The following is an 8,231-nucleotide window of genomic DNA, read 5'->3' as shown; positions in this document are numbered from 1 at the left end:
ATTTTAATCACTTACGTTCCCCTACGGGCCCTGGTCTCACACCATCCAGTCATCGTGTCTTTATGCACCTTACAAATCATGGCCTCCTAATCACCGCCTTTCTATCTGGCCTGCCCAATCTTTTCGTGTACCTGCAAAGTCAGACTCGCTACAGCGTTTCTTGAACGGATTCAGTGACTCTTGTCTGCTCTCTCTATGTCCAATTCTCCTGTCTCTTCAGGGACTGACTGCATTAGTTAATGCAATCAGCCCTCATAAGAGGTGTTCGCTCTATGATCTCCTGAGCAGGACAGACTCACAGCTTTCAAATGGATATTTCGACATATATCAGACTGATTCAGCTCTCTTAGTTTCTCCTGAGGCAGACAGTACTAATCCACAAGCTTGCAATTATGACACTCATGCCTGAATTGCCCTGCCAGTATACTTTCTGCCCTGGAGCATCAGACCTCCTCAGCGTTCTATGACATCTAGTGCGAGTAAGGAGCAGATTCCTGTTGCTGTTGCTATTTTCTGGCTACAGACTGAGCTCACAGCGTGGACTATGACACTGCAGACGGTGCTTAGCTTAGATTGCTCCTGCAGACCAGATCTCCTCCTCAGCTAGCTTCTGTCTGTACATCTAGAGCTTGTTGTTATTTCTCCATGTGCAATACAATACTTCTCTCTGTCTGTTATTGCACGACTGCTGATTTCGTCTCTTAGGTGCTCCTGCTCTCGCTAGGTACTGTACGTTTTCCATCTTTTCCTGTACATACACACATAATCTTCCCATGAATTCTCTCCTCTATCTGTTGCTCTAGTTCTCCTGGCAGACAGACTCCACAGCTTTATGACATCAGCCTGTTGCTCTAGTTCTCCTGGCAGACAGACAGGCTCCACAGCTTTATGACATCAGACTGTTGCTCTAGTTCTCCTGGCAGACAGACTCCACAGCTTTATGACATCAGACTGTTGCTCTAGTTCTCCTGGCAGACAGACTCCACAGCTTTATGACATCAGCCTGTTGCTCTAGTTCTCCTGACAGTCTGACTGTATATCCTGTACATAACACCACATGATGAAACCACCAATCATTAATCAGGCTGTTTCTTCTCCAGTATATGTCCCGATCTCCCTCGTTGTCTGAATCTGAGCTAATCTGAGAGAAAGTTAACCCAGAACTGTACTGAACAAAAATATAAACGAAACATGCAACAAGATTTTACTGAGTTACAGTTCATATAAGGAAAATAGTAATTTGAAATGAATTCATTAGGCCCTAATCTATGGATTTCACATGACTGGGAATACAGATATGCATCTGTTGGTCACAAATAACTTTTTTTTTTTAAAGGTAGGGGTGTGGATCAGAAAACCAGTCTGTATCTGGTGTGAAAATTATTTGTCTCAAGCGGCGCGACACATCTCCTTCTCTGTCACGTACACGCTGGGAGTCAGAAAACAAGTGCAGGTGGTGAGTTTAGTAATAAACGGAACATCGAACAATATAACAAACACCAGTAGCGTATAGACATGAAACACAAAAACACTACTGACTGGGGAAACAACCTAACAGAGAGCCAGGTATAGGGGAGGTAATGGCGTCCAGGTGTGTCTGATGATGACGTAATGATTGATGCCAGGTGTGCGTAATGATGACGTAATGTTTGATGCCAGGTGTGCGTAATGATGACGTAATGATTGATGCCAGGTGTGCGTAATGATGACGTAATGATTGATGCCAGGTGAGCGTAATGATGACGTAATGATTGATGCCAGGTGTGCGTAATGATGACGTAATGTTTGATGCCAGGTGTGCGTAATGATGACGTAATGTTTGATGACAGGTGTGCGTAATGATGACGTAATGATTGATGACAGGTGTGCGTAATGATGACGTAATGTTTGATGCCAGGTGTGCGTAATGATGACGTAATGATTGATGACAGGTGTGCGTAATGATGACGTAATGTTTGATGCCAGGTGTGCTTAATGATGGATCCCAAGACCGGTGGTTAGTATCCCGGCAACGCCGGAGGGGAGGAGCGGGAGTAAACGTGACATTCACAGAAAGCCAGCCAGTATCTGGTGTGACCACCATTTGCCTCATGCAGGGCGACACATCTCCTTGACATAGAGTTGATCAGGCTGTTGATTGATCAGGCTGTTGATTGATCAAGCTGTTGATTGTGGCCGATGAAATGTTGTCCCACTCCTCTTCAATGGCTGTGTGAAGTTGCTGGATATTGAACTGGAACACGCTGTCGTACACGTCGATCCAGAGCATCCCAAACATGCTCAATGGGTGACATGTTTGGTGAGTATGCAGGCCATGGAAGAACTGGGACATTTTCAGCTTCCAGCAATTGTGTACAGATCCTTGTGACATGGGGGCCGTACATTATCATGCTGAAACATGAGGTGATGGCGGTGGATGAATGGCACAACAATGGGCCTCAGGATCTCATTACGGCATCTCAGTGCATTTAAATTGCCATCGATAGAATGCAATTGTGTTCGTTGTCCGTAGCTTATGCCTTCCCATATCATAACCCCACCATGGGGCACTCTGTTCACAGCGTTGACATCAGCAAGCTACTGGCCCACACAACGCCCTACACATGGTCTATGGTTGCTCGCTCCCTCATCTTTACACACCTGTGGCATTGTGTTGCACATTTTTAAAGTGGCCTTTTATTGTCCCCAGCACAAGGTGCACCTGTGTAATGATCATGCTGTTTAATCATCTTCTTGATATGCCACACCTGTCAGGTGGATGGATTATCTTGGCAAAATGCTCACTAACAGGGATGTAAACACATTTGTGCACATCATTTGAGAGAAATAAGCTTTTTGTGCGAATGGAACATTTCTGGGATCTTTTATTTCAGCTTTAGAACATGGGACCAACACTTTACATGTTGCGTTTATATTTTTGTTCAGATCGTAGATAATCCTACTGGGTGTAATTCTTGTAAAAGAGGGGTCAGTATGTTTTGAAACCTCTCTGTTCCTGTCTTACTGACCTTGACACTTCTCCTTGACCCCTAACCTCTGACCCTGCAGACGGTGGGAGCGACGGACTGGGAGATTTCCAGATAGGGATCGGTACTTCTGGCGGTGGCTAACGGCCAGAAACTGAACGAGAGAGGCCCTAGTCACTACAACATCAACTCAACCATCTATGAACTGAATTGATCACACAGACCTTCATTAAGTTCCAGGACATCGTCACAAACAGGTTAGTCCACTGACCACATCAGAGGGCATTCAGCCGTGTGAAAACCCTATCCTTTATAACGTGTTCTTTACCTCTTTGTCCGCCTCCATTCAATTTAAACAACTTTATCCCTTTGGAGCGATGCGTCAACACATGAACAATAAACCTGGTACACACCAGGTCACTCTGGTACAACCTGGTACACACCTGGTACACACCTGATGAACTCCTGGTACAAACCTGGTACACATCTGGTACACACCTGATGAACTCCTGGTCAAACTGGTACACACCTGGTACACACCTGATAAACTCCTGTACAAACTGGTACACACCTAGCACACACTGGTACACACCTGGTGCCTAAACATCCAATGTGTTTTGATCTTTGCAGTGCGGTGGACTGGGAATTCTTCTCGGTGGGTGAGAGAAGTTCCTTGTTGTGGCCAATTCTCACGATGGATCTCGTATTCTTTAACTGTTATACAGTGAGTTACTCTTTAAACGTTTATATACAGGTGAGGTACTCTTTAAACAGTGTTATATACAGGTGAGGTACTCTTTAAACAGTTATATACAGGTGAGGTACTCTTTAAACAGTGTTTATACAGGTGAGGTACTCTTTAAACAGTGTTATTACAGGTGAGGTACTCTTAAACAGTGTTATACACGGTGAGGTACTCTTTAAACAGTGTTATTAAGGTGAGGTACTCTGTTAAACAGTGTTATATACAGGTGAGGTACTTTAAACAGTGTTATATACAGGTGAGGTACTCTTTAAAACAGTGTTATATTACAGTGAGGTACTCTTAAACAGTTTTATACAGGTGAGGTACTCTTTAAACAGTGTTATATACAGGTGAGGAACTCTTAAACAGTGTTATATACAGGTGAGGTACTCTCTTAACATGTTATATACGGTGAGGGACTCTTTAAACAGTGTTATATTACAGGGAGGTACTCTTTAAACAAGCTGTTAATAACAGGTGAGGTACTCTTAAACAGGTTAATATACAGGTGAGGTACTCTCTTAAACAGTGTTATATACAGGTGAGGTACTCTTTAAACAGTGTTATATACAGGTGAGGTACTCTCTTAAACAGTGTTATATCCGGTGAGGTACTCTTTAAACAGTGTTATTACAGGTGGGTACTCTTTAAACAGTGTTATATACAGGTGAGGTATTCTTTAAACAGTGTTATATACAGGTGAATATTCTTTAAACAGTGTTACTAACCGGTGAGGTACTCTTTAATACAGTTTATTATACAGGTGAGGTACTCTTTAAACAGTGTTATATACAGGTGAGGTACTCTTTTAACAGTTTTTTACGGTGAGGTATCTTTTAAACAGTGTTATATACCGGTGAGGTACTCTTTAACAGTGTTATATTACCGGTGAGGTACTCTTAAACAGTGTTATATACAGGTGAGGTACTCTTTAAACAGTGTTATATACCGGTGAGGTACTCTTTAAACAGTGTATAATACCGGTGAGAGTACTCTTTAAACAGTGTTATTACGGTGAGGTACTCTTTAAACAGTGTTATATACAGGTGAGGTATCTTAACGTGTTATATACGGTGAGGTACTCTTTAAACAGTGTTATATACCGGTGAGGTACTCTTTAAACAGTTTATATACCGGTGAGGTTACTCTTAAACAGTGTTATATACAGGTGAGGTCTATCTTTAAACAGTGTTATATACAGTGAGTCTCTTTAAACAGTGTTATATACGGTGAGGTACTTTAAACAATGTTAACACCGGCATTTTGTTGTGTTAAAAGTCGTTACAGTAAGGGGTTAACTGTGGTAAATGACTCAAGGACTTGAATAATATGAAGTGAAAACATAAATAGTTTGACCTATGTCCTGCTGTGCTTGTCCCTCCAGGTGGCAGGGATATGAGGGCTTTGTCCCGATCCACCGGCTCCCGACCATCGGCTGTACGGACTGGGAATATTTCAATACCACAGCAGGATCCTTTCTCGGTCTACTCTAGTGCCACCCTCTCCCCTGTCTAAAGTCTTCCGACTGAAGAGTACTGATTCCTGACTGTTCCTACGCTCCACTATCTGAGCCTGTTAGAAAACGTGACGTAGTGGACAAAAATGGAGGGGAATGAATTACAGCTTTTCTATGTCTTGCTGGACAGACTCAGGGCGTTCCTCCCCATTGTGTCGGAGATCCAGAGGCTGTGGAGATAAAAACTGCTTTTAAAAACGACGAGAGAGACGATGTAGCAGCATGAGAGAGCGGAAATGAGGGAAGGAATGTGTGACGTTGTTTGTAAACAACTTGCACTATAAGAGGGGACAAGTTAAAAGTTTATACTACAGGATACTACAGGTGTAAAACAGTACAGCAAATTCATTGAGAGCTCTACCCCAATCAGTGATGATGATGATGATATATAGATGAAAAATTGAATAAAACGTTGAAGTAAGAATTAACCCATAACAACGATGTGAGTTAAAGAAACACGAGAACGCAAGTATGTACAGGTTAGTACCTATTTCAATGTCCAGGGGTTCTGGAGTGGTTGTATATTACAGGTCAGTACCAGTACCTTATTCAATGGTCCAGGGGTACTGGAGTGGTTGTATATACAGGTCAGTACTTATTCAATGTCAGGGGTACTGGATTGGTTGAGGTGGTTATACATAAAAAGTATGGTCGTAGGAGCACATGTAAACAGAGGCTGAAAGGGCGATCTGGTAGCAGAAATATATCATATATGATAATATATTCATGGTAATATAGCAGGTATTTTAAATCGTGCACATTTAACTTTTAAAAATTCAAGAGTCCTGTAATTTACAGCATTGCCTTCCTCAGTCAACAAACATTTGCTAAAGTTGCCCAATTAGCGGGAGGAGATGGGGAAAGTTCTTTTGTCGCACGCGAGCTCACGTTATAACGTCTGTCAGCCAAAACTCATACAGAGTGTGAAGCACACGAGCCAGAGCTCTGATGTCACGTATAGCACGTTACGTACGGCCACTGCGTTCCATTTAGGCGTTATTAGTGCCCGAATCGCGACATTTTCAATCCATATACGGGTACGAGTGTGAAGGCTATGGCCTTAGTGATGAGGGACACCTGAGAACTTGAAGTCGTGACACTCACTGCGCCCTGTGGATGGGGTGATACACCCCCCCCCACCCCCCCCCCCCATTTCCTGTAGTCCCCTTCACTCCTTGGTGTTACTGCGTTGAGGGAGAGGTTGTTGTCCTGGAACCACACAGCAACAGTTCTCTGACTCCTCCCTAAGCACCCCCCTGTGGGGCCTGTGTTGAGGGTCAGCTTAGCGGAGGTCTGAGAAAGCGCCCTGGAATACGTCTGGCTCCGGTGGCCTTGAAGAGTGTTGATTAAAACCTACTTCACGTCTGCCTTGGAGAGCAAGATCACCCCAGTCCTCTGGGACGGCGTGGGTTCTCGTGCACGGTTCAGTTGTGCTTTGTTGAAAGTGCATAAAATGCATTGAGTTCGTCTGGTAAAGAGGTATCATTGGCGGATCCAGCTGGGTCTTCCTTTGTAATTGGTAATGGACTGTAGCCCCTGCCACATGCAGCGGGCGTCAGAGCCGTAATACACCTTGTTCCTTTATTTTCCTTTTGTTTGTTTAAAGACTCTGACGGGAGGTCGCAGCAGGATTGTTGCACTTGTTTCTGTCCCAGCCGTAGCCTCAGGTTGTCTGCAATAGCCCTGTGTGCGGTTAGTCCTGTCCTCCTTTAGCAAACTCCATCCTCTGTGTTATCCAGGGCTTTGATTGGGGAAGCAGTGAACCATTACTGGGGACACATCACCATTGTATTCCTAATGAAGCTTGTGACGGAGTGGTTAGCTCGTCGATGCTATCGGCGACTCCCGAAACATATTCTCTTACGGAGCGCGTCATGGATACTTCCTGTTTGAGCTTCTGTTTGTAACAGTAAGCATGAGTATAGATACATAATCTGATCGCCCAACGGGGGGGACGAGGAAGGCCTTATAGGCTTGCTTGTGTAGAGTAACAGATCTAGGACTTGATTGTCCCTATGGAGAAGGAGACGTGTTGATAAAAGTGTGACGGTACATTGCCCAATAAAATGGAGGGAAGCAGTGGCCAGTTTTCCCTTTGTCTTAGTTCAACAGGATGCCGATTTTCTTGCCTCTTTTCAATGGCGTTCTTCTTCGGATACCAAAAGAGTTAAAGTGGAGGGAAATTTAGAGCCCAGGGCGGAGATCGAAGTCGAAGCCGAACTGAGTTGGTAATGCCGATCTGATGTTCAAAGGTTGACAATCATAACAAATGAAATGGTACATTTTGCTCAACAAAAAAGTATAGATAATCACAAAATAGCAAAGTTGGGTCGAAGCTCTGAAGACGACAGTACGGCGCCATCTTATGAAAACATGGACATGGTTACCAGGATAATAGGATTGCAGCTGCTTTCAATAGCCGTCAGGAAACCAGTTTGATTTGAGCGCACATCCCAATCCCATTGAAAGGCAAAGAATCCAGTTGATTAATAAAACTAAATGTTTCTATTCGTAAAATTCAAAATAATAAGTTCAGTAAAACAAAGTTCCAATATTCTATTTAACTAAAAAAAGGTAGACATTATGTGGTTCAAAACACTTATGCCTTCCAGTATCTCAAACATTTGCCATAACCAGCAAGCCTACTTCCTGTCTCTAAAATACCCATTTACATATCGAGCGGCCCGCCAGTATTTCTAACATTTTCTGGCTTAGAGGCGTTATTGACCTTTTTCTAATTTTAAATCATAAGACCATATAACCAATTAATGTATAACCTTAATAGATAAATAAATGATTCTAAAGGCGCAATATTGGACCTAATAAACAATATTTGCTAACAAAAAGATAGAACGGCTCCACAGAGGAGATGGAATGTGCGCTGTTTGTTTGTTTGTTGTTGTTGTAATTTACAACTTCATATAAAGAGCTTGAAAATGAAAAGCTTGAGAGTGACACTGAACTGCTTCAGCAAAGACACATGGGAAATGGGAAAGAGGAGTGT

At 43.1% G+C, this 8,231-nt stretch overlaps 1 protein-coding gene across 1 annotated transcript in view; it reads left to right on the top strand.

The window, feature by feature from the left end:
• Window positions 1-8,231, top strand: part of LOC112074326 (thrombospondin-type laminin G domain and EAR repeat-containing protein) — a gene marked incomplete at its 5' end in the record, with an annotated part of 34,486 nt that overhangs the window by 23,562 nt on the left and 2,693 nt on the right. The gene's annotated exons all lie outside the window — the stretch shown is intronic.

Source organism: Salvelinus sp. IW2-2015, unplaced genomic scaffold (assembly GCF_002910315.2).
Source record: "Salvelinus sp. IW2-2015 unplaced genomic scaffold, ASM291031v2 Un_scaffold2582, whole genome shotgun sequence".
Taxonomy (NCBI): domain Eukaryota; kingdom Metazoa; phylum Chordata; class Actinopteri; order Salmoniformes; family Salmonidae; genus Salvelinus; species Salvelinus sp. IW2-2015.
Note: the sequence above shows the minus strand (reverse complement) of the source record. Positions and strands in the feature narration are given on the sequence as shown.